The 8,684-nt window shown below is 39.6% G+C and overlaps 1 pseudogene across 1 annotated transcript; it reads right to left on the bottom strand.

Annotated features, from left to right (window-relative positions):
• Nucleotides 1–966: 966 nt before the first annotated feature.
• Nucleotides 967–7,314, bottom strand: LOC143882744 (phenylcoumaran benzylic ether reductase POP1-like; annotated as a pseudogene). Its single transcript, XR_013252305.1, has 7 exons — nt 7,041–7,314; nt 5,354–5,488; nt 4,289–4,325; nt 4,052–4,177; nt 2,695–2,941; nt 1,498–1,701; nt 967–1,332 (listed from the first exon to the last, which is right to left on the bottom strand). The product of XR_013252305.1 is annotated as a phenylcoumaran benzylic ether reductase POP1-like (transcript).
• Between the last annotated feature and the right edge of the window lie 1,370 nt (nt 7,315–8,684).

Consider the following 8,684-nt stretch of genomic DNA (forward strand, 5'->3'; position numbering starts at 1 on the left):
ATCTTGTTACAGAAAAATCACCTTAGGAAGCAATGCTAACGATCAAACTATGGGGTCTCAAGAAAACTATGAGTCTCACATGGGGCATGTATCTGCAATCGAAACTATTGGTCCAGTCTTGGGCACATGCCGAATTGTCGATGGAGAGGACTTCCCATGAATCCCATCCATAAGTACTACAAAAGATCAGTGATCTATCTTTTTTTGTGTAACCCTCCGATCAAGGTATTTTCAATGGGATTTGGCCGGACTGTTTTTTTTTATGGAAAAAGAAACCCCGAGTCCGGGGGAAGAAATACAATCTGAGAAAGGTAATGGAGGCTCGGTTTCTTTCGACATAAAATGGACATAAAACAAATTTTATGCTCATTTTTTAGTGCAGAAATGGGTGTAAAATTTGTTTTTATGCACATTTAACCTGTGTTGAAAAATTTGAGTATAAAACATATTGCGGTCTATTAAACTTGAACAACATTGACTGGCACGACTGAAACCCTATTGCTTCCTTTCATTTGCTTTTATTCCTTGTGCTTTCCATTTAAACTCTCGATCAATCTTGCCCAAATCCTTCCATCCAATCTGTTGTCAGACCTGGAATATCTGATGACAAAATCCCATACAGAAAATCTGACATCATGAGACTTGATATGATAACTTGGAACACTGGAGTCTCAAATCCCAACTACAACTAATCCAAAATGAAGATAAAATATAGTCCTAGTTATTGGAACCGTTTGTGCATGATGGGTTCGAAGCTTTTAAGTATTTTCTTTCTAGTTTGAGAACCATATAGACCCGCATTTCACAAACTGGTATGTTTTGGGTTTGAATTCTACGATCCCTATTTGATCCAACAACAGCCAACTTTATAAGAGGCTGTCGTTGGATCAAACACCAAGGGCAGCACCTATGATGGGTCCTAATTACGTCGGGGTACAATTTTGTTGAATTCTGTAAAACGCTGTTATATTTGTTTGCTTGGAGATCAACTTCTAATACATTTATCGAACCAAACAATAAATGCACCACTTTAGGAAACATCTTACTGTCATAGCCAAAAGTAAACAACAAACACATGAGAACTCTCTCCATCACTCTCTGGAGTCTGATTTATTGTGAGTAATAAAAAAAAAAAAAAGGCAGTATGAAGAGATGTTGTTCTCTCTCAAACGAACGCTTTGAGGTATTCATCGACAGTGGTGTACTTAACATCGGGATAGAGCTTTGAAGCTTCAACGCCAAATGATGGTTCGATCTCAAAGTTGGTCTGGTCTCCCTTCACAAAAACTGAGTGCTCAAATGACAAGATTTCGTTCATAGGAAATGGGGCCTCTGCAATATTAAAAAATAAATAAAGAGAGCAATATTAAGAAAAAAGTGCAGCAGATAAGCTGTCAAAAAGTATGGGTCCAAACTTGCTTAATCTAATGTCGAATATATGAACCAAGAATTGACATATTGCATTCAATTCACAAGGCAAGGAAGGTTTTTACCAACCTTGAATGTTCTTTAGAAGTTCCTCCATTGGCACATAGGTCTTTTCCAGGGTCTTTCCTATCTTCTTTTCCCACAGTGAGACGAGATCATTGAAAGAATAAATGTTAGCAGGAGGTCTCAGATAAAGGACCTTGTTCAAGGTTCTTGGGTCGTCCACGGCTTTAATGGTGTATGTGGCAATGTCATCTTCCTTGAGAAAAATATCTGAAGATAGGAAAATTGGTATTAGAAACAGAAGACTGACAAAAAAATAGGAAAAAATAGGAATCCACCATTCAAACGTATATTTAAAATTTGTTTTACACCCATTTTATGTCAAAAGTGTGAAACCACCAATTTCCCCAAAAGGTTAAGCTGTTAGAGTTGGTGTTATTTAATCATTTAGCACTCTCCCTCACGTGTGGCACATGACCCCTCTTTTGGCTTTGTATACGCGTGGATTTTTAATATCAAGGAGTTGTTGGGCTTTGAACCAAGGATCTGCTGTGAGGCAATGGGTCTGATACCATTTGAAACAACCTATTACTCCAAAAGCTTAAGTTGTTAGAGTTGGTATTATTTAGTCAATTATACTAGTACAGAAAGACACAGAGCCTCTCTCCTGTTTCAATAGAGTGTGGGTATCACTTCCCAACTACAAGGAACAAAACTTGGCTCCAGAACCGGTCTGGAGGAAGTTCGTACTGCCCCTCTAATAGCATGGGGTGTGGAAATATCAAATCCATACCTTCTTTTTATTTTCATAACGAATTGATATTTCCACTCCCCATGATATATTACACTATTACCGAAGGGTATGGAGGGAACTTCCTCTGGAGCCAAGTTTTATTCAACTACAAGTTACTGTTTTGGATACGCGGATTTTAGAATCATGAATTTCCTTCAAAATCATGGATTGAAGGTGAGAGAAGGAGACCGAATGTCGTTTTCTGATTTATCGCTCCTTTCCGTCGAGCGGAAGAGTTGGAGATCCCCCATGTTTCAGGTTTTAGAAATCTCAGGATGGGGGAGAGATTTCTAAAACCTGGATTTCTCACTTAAACCCCCTTCATCTGGAACCTACTCCCCCTACATCTGCAACCTACTTCCATTGTAAAATCCAGAATTTTACACGGCTTTCAAACTAAAATCCCAGATTCTAAAATCACCCTAAGATTGTTTACAGACAGTGATGTAGAGGAGTGTAGGGTTGTTTACCTTTGGGGTTTCCATCCCCAAGGATGCGACTTTGTCTCTGGGAGGAGCAGTGGCCCCCTCGGGAGGAAATAACTTGCAGCTAAGTTGGAGGACACATAGGTGTATGGAATTCCTTCAGCCTCAATAGCTAGCCGAATCTTAGCCTTGGTCACGTAAGCTGTCTTTGCTGGTTCAACAGGATGGACGCGATCCGCGTCATTTCCGAACTCCGATGGGAAGAATCTCTGCAACACAAACAAATACCCATCTCAAGAGTTGTAAAAATTACTTAGAGATCATTGGTTAACCACTAATACATGCAATTAAAAGCTTAAAGGATCTGAACCCAATTTGTAATTTGGGTACAATTTGCATCTAAACTTGTGATCTGATTTTCTTTTTAGATTGTAAGTTATAGTAACAAAATTTCACCCACAACCACACAGGCCTTGAGCAAAAAACCTTGACAAGGGAGATGCCAACAATGTCTACATTACCTTAAAATTGCGCCATTTATTCCAATGGCAAGTTGATGGTTAGGCAGACTCTCTCGCTCACGAAGGACTCTTGCCACTTATGTGATTAATAGGACCATGTAAAGAGTACTCTAGAAAAACGGTTCCACTGAGGTCCCACGATACCTACTCCACGCAGGTGGGCAACGTAAGTCGTGCATTGTCTTTTATGCCATTTTCGTTTTTTGACTTTAGAGATACTATAGTTTCGGCCGAGAATATACCAAGGAAAGCGATATTTCATACTTACATTTTTAGAGAGGGTTTTTTTATTTTTTATTTTAATATCATATTACAGATTTTCAATGGCCAACCAAACCATAAAAATCCTGGAAGATGAAGCCAGAACCAAAATCCTGGAAGAAGATTATGAGGAAGCAAACTAGAAATGGAATAACAGTCTGATAAGTTATTTCATAGGAAGACAGCCATACTTTATAGCCTTGAGAGAGCACCTCTTAGGAACTGGAAATTGAGGACTTTCAGTTTTTTGCCCTTCATAATGGCTTTTTCCTATTCAAATTCACTAACGAAGAAGATTGCAAACAGGTTTTGAAATCACCAAACATCTACTATGGAGGAAGAATCCTGATTATCCAAAGATGGAAATCTGATACCCACTTAGAACGCGTTAAGCTATCTACTGTTCCAATATGGGTTAGATTACTAGGTCTCCACTTGAAATTCTGGACAAAAGGGGGTCTAAGCAAGCTGGCAAGTACCATTGTTATGCCATTATACATGGACTCGCCCACGGCAGAAGCAATGAGACTCAACCGTGCAAGATTTTTTGTAGAGATCAATGCAGAGAAAATTCTTCCAAATACGATACATGCAGACACTAGAACACAACAGGCTCATACATCCAACCGGTGGAATATGATTAGAAGCCTTCTGCCTGCAAATCTTGCAAGGATTTAGGCCACTCTTCAGAAAGATACCCACTGAACCAAAGCAATCAAGAATGGAGGATGAAGGAAAAAGAAGACCTGTCAGAGGGAGGAAAAGTTGAACAGACATGAGAAATGGCATCCCAGAAAGCTATCCCCCAAACCCCGCCCTTACCCATTGCACCTGGCCCAACTATCTCCATTTCAAACCTTTTCGGCGTGCTCGATCCATCAGAGAAAGATAACTCTGAAATAGAAGGTGCTCAAATCTAAGATCAAAACATAGCTGAGGACAGATCAGAGAAGAAAAGGGTCAACAAACCCGAAAGAAATCCCATCCATGGTAGTGACCTCTCCTATGATCTGCTCCCATTCAAGAGGATATCAGAATGTGGAATCAGTAACATTGAGAGAAGAGTTCATCTATAGTCAGAGCATAGAACTAATAGAAACACCCTGGAGTTTGCAGCTCTTGCTGGGGAGGAAGAAAATGATAATCATTAATCATCACTCAAATGCAAAACGGGGGACGAAGAGAGTGAGGAGGACATTGGATCAGAGGACTACTCCGACCCCGATGAGGCTTCCTCATTAGAATACTCCTCAGAAAAGGAGGACGAGCAAACAAACACAAAAGGTCCCAAATAATCTCCAAAAAAGAATGTATCCTGGGCGGATGAACGTAATCAAGTCTACCTGATTCCAGTTGAGCATGAGGATCGTGGCGAAGAAGAGACTCCAGAACTTGAGGAATCAAAAGAAAATTTGGCCAAAACGCTAACAAAGAGCCCAACATACCCCTTTCCAAATTAGCTGATTATGTAATTCATGAGTATTGAGCATTTTGATCTCTTAGGCTTAGTGTTTGTCACTCATATGTGCTATGCTGAGCCTGGTTCTCACTCTCTCGGCATGTTCCGAGTTAGGGTTGGTTTTGTGCTTTTATTGTATCATCTTTCTCTTTAACTAATAAATCGGTAGGGGTCCCCGCTAAACCCCAGCTTCCATACAAAAAATGGAATCTCAGATAATAAAACTAGGAATCTCAGATAACAAAATGACAAAAGCGATCTAATTACTTCGCATGGTCTGTAAAAAAATGGAAATCAGACTGAAATGTGAGATATTTCCTGAACGAAAAAAGAAAGAAAGAAATTCAAGTAAATTAGTGTAAATTACCAAAAAAATAAACAGATATCGAGTAGTAGAGCAATTTCATCTCAAAATTAAAAAATAAAATAAAATTCTCCTCATAATTTTCCATTTTGTAAGTACCTTCACCGTTCCAGCTTCTTGAATGGCAGTGATTATCTTCGTCTGATCTGGAAGCTGTGCGTAACCTACGGTCGAGATCACGACATCGGCCTGTTTGATCGCCTCCTCCAAACTCTTGTGATCGTACAGATCTCCCTGCAGAAAATAAAATTAACAAAACCTAGTGTTGTAATGCATGTGGGACCGACCATAAGAATGATCCTATCTACATAATGAGAATTTATATGATGGGTGGCCGTGAAAACACGTGAAGTCTGAAAAAAGTAGGTACGACCCACTTTTTTCGATGATCCAAACCGTTCATCTGTTTGGGCACAATGTAAATAGGTTGTGCCCCAAAAATATTTCCATAAGATGATCCTAACCCTCTGATTTGTAGAAGATTCCATAAATGATTTTTGGAAATCTCCATTTTCAGATCAGTTCAGATTGGAGGGTTAGGATCATCCTATGGAAATGATTTTTGGGACACACCCTATTTACATTGTGCCCAAAGAGATGAACGGTTTGGATCATAAAAAAAAGTAGGCCGTACCTACTTTTTTAGACTTCACGTGTTTTCACGGCCACCCATTATATAAATTCTCCTGTATAACAGGGGGAGCGGTATCCGAGCTCTATTAAGGATTATAAAATCATCACACAACAGAACCTTAAGTCCTTAAACAAGACCTTATGGACTGAACAACCAGTACGATCTGATAAAGGTGGGGTCACATAGCAATGGGTTGGACATGTGTCTATTGGGATTTTATATGACGTGTGTTGGTATAAATCTGTATTTTTAAAAAGGTATGGTACGGCCCATACCATAGGATGATCCAAACCAGCCATTTGTAGGGCCACAACGTAAATAGCTTGTGTCGCAAAAATCATTTTCAAAGGATGATCCTAACCGTCCGACCTATAGAAGTTTCCATAATGTGCGGTCCCTCTATAGATTGGAAGGTTAGGATCATCCTATGGAAATGATTTTAGGGGCACAACCTATTGATGTTGTGGCCCAACAAAGGGATGGGTTGGATCATGCTATGGTGTGGGCCGGTCATACTTACAGTATCTTTTGAAAAATATGAGTTTATATGCCACACATCGTATAAGGTTTAGGGTTTAGGGTTTAGGATTTAAGTACAATGAGGCACACCTACTGTGTCGCATTGGTCCACTTTTAGAATATTGAAACAGTCTATTTTATAGAATTTGATTTGGATCCCCTAATGCTAAAAAATCAAGTAACTATCCAATTGTAGCATCAAATAACATCTATTTTCTGTTGTTGATCAACATAGAGAGTCTAAAGCTATATGACCAACAATTCACATTCAGCCGCTATAACTCCAAATCATCGAAGCTAGGATTGGATGATTGGCGTCCATGAATAGGTGCCAGCCTCGTTCGACGTTCCAAACCATTCATTTGTTTGGCCTCAATGTAAACAGGTTGAACTCAAAAAACCAATCTCTATTCGATGACCCTAACCCTCTGATTTGTAGACGGACGACACCATATATAATTCTCTCCATATTGAAGTCTTAGGATCATCCCATTGAAATGAATTTCAGGGCAAGGCCTATTTATGTTGGGGCCAAATTGTATCTTGGAACAAAAAAAAAAAAAAAAATCAACTCCAAAACCAAAAAATTAAAAATTAAAAATGAAAACCCTAGGATTTCTGGATCGGCAGGGCGCAAGGGTTAGAGGTACAAACATGGAGCAGTGTGACTCCAGCATTCATGAAATTCTGGATGATCTTTCCTTTCACCGGATTTGAAACGGTGCTTTCCCTCACTAATGAGAAGGTCGGATGTCCTGATTTCACACTGGCTTCCACGATGTATTTCCCAATATTTCCGGTTCCTCCGATGATCAAAATCTTGCTCTTTGCAGCCATTGTTATTAGACTGCGAGAAATCTAGAGAGTTTTTCAGTTCTCCGGTGAGAGAATGCAGCAAAAGGGCAGAGAATAGTTGGCAAGGAAAAGAAAAGAAATTGTGGGGAGAGGTATTTATAATAAAAAAAATGGAGATTCAAAATTACCATAAACAACTCTACCAACCAACGAAAACCTTATTCTTTGAATTTTTCTTGGCAGGTTTAAACATCCTCATTTAGAAACTGTTTGAATATTTGGGATCCAACAGTTGGATTGGGTTAAGATCTCACCGTTGGATCATCTTGCAGGTAGAATGGGTAAGTTAGCTAAATGATGCAACTAGATAAATTAGCCAAGTGGATTAGAAGAGGCACGCTACATTAATTGAGGAAGGTTGGCTTGGTCAGGCAACTAGTTAGTTTGAATATGTGGGTTAGATTTGATTTGGTTTGGTGGTAAATTGAGGAAGGTTGGCTTGGTCAGGCAACTAGTTAGTTTGAATATGTGGGATCCAACGGTTGGATTGGGTTAAGATCTCACCGTTGGATCATCTTAAAATAAGATTGGGAAAGTTGGCTAAATGAGGCAACTAGATAAATTAGCCAAGTGGATTAGAAGAGGCATGCTACATAAATTGGGAAATTAGATTTGATTTGGTTTGGTAGTAAATTGAGGAAGGTTGGCTTGGCTAGGCAACTAGTTAGTTTGAATATGTGGGATCCAACGGTTGGATTGGGTTAAGATCTCACCATTGGATCATCTTAGAGGTAGATTGGGTCAGTTGGCTAAATGAGGCAACTAGATAAATTAGCCAAGTGTATTAGAAGAGGCACGCTATATAAATTGGGAAATTATATTTGATTTGGCTTGGGGATAAATTGACGTAGGTTGGCTTGGTTAGGCAACTAGTTAGATTGAGATTATCTCTTTCCTCTATTATCTTAAACTATTTTCATGTTTATCATTGGAGTGTTTTATTCAAACACTCATTAGTCTCATTCTAATTCATCCAAGATTAGTGAAATCTCAAGGTGGCAAACATGTTGTGCCAGCCCACAGCATGCCCGGCCCGGCATGACATGGGCCATGCTGGCACCGCAAGAGAGACTTTTTTGAGTGGGCTGTGCCGGACTTGGCTTGTTGGCATGCTGGCACGAACCAGCATGGGATGGCCCGACGGCCCGGCCCGGCATGGCATGCCCAAAAACAGTGACAATGAGGCCTTTTTTTTTTTTTTTTTTTTTTTTTGGGGGGGGGGGGGGGGGGGGGGGTGGTTATTTTCATGAATGAACCATTTAAAATTGTTAAAAACCAAAAATACCCCCACAAAGTGGAAAAAAGGCTAGTTGCGGGGTATTTTCGTGAACGAACGATATGAAATCTTTAAAAACCGAAAAAACGGTAAAGTGGAAATAACAGCTAGTGGGGGTATTTTCGTAAATGAACCATTTATAATAA

This window comes from Tasmannia lanceolata, unplaced genomic scaffold (genome assembly GCF_043159265.1).
Source record: "Tasmannia lanceolata isolate RefF3 unplaced genomic scaffold, GAP_Taslan_0.1 ptg000008l, whole genome shotgun sequence".
Lineage (NCBI taxonomy): Eukaryota > Viridiplantae > Streptophyta > Magnoliopsida > Canellales > Winteraceae > Tasmannia > Tasmannia lanceolata.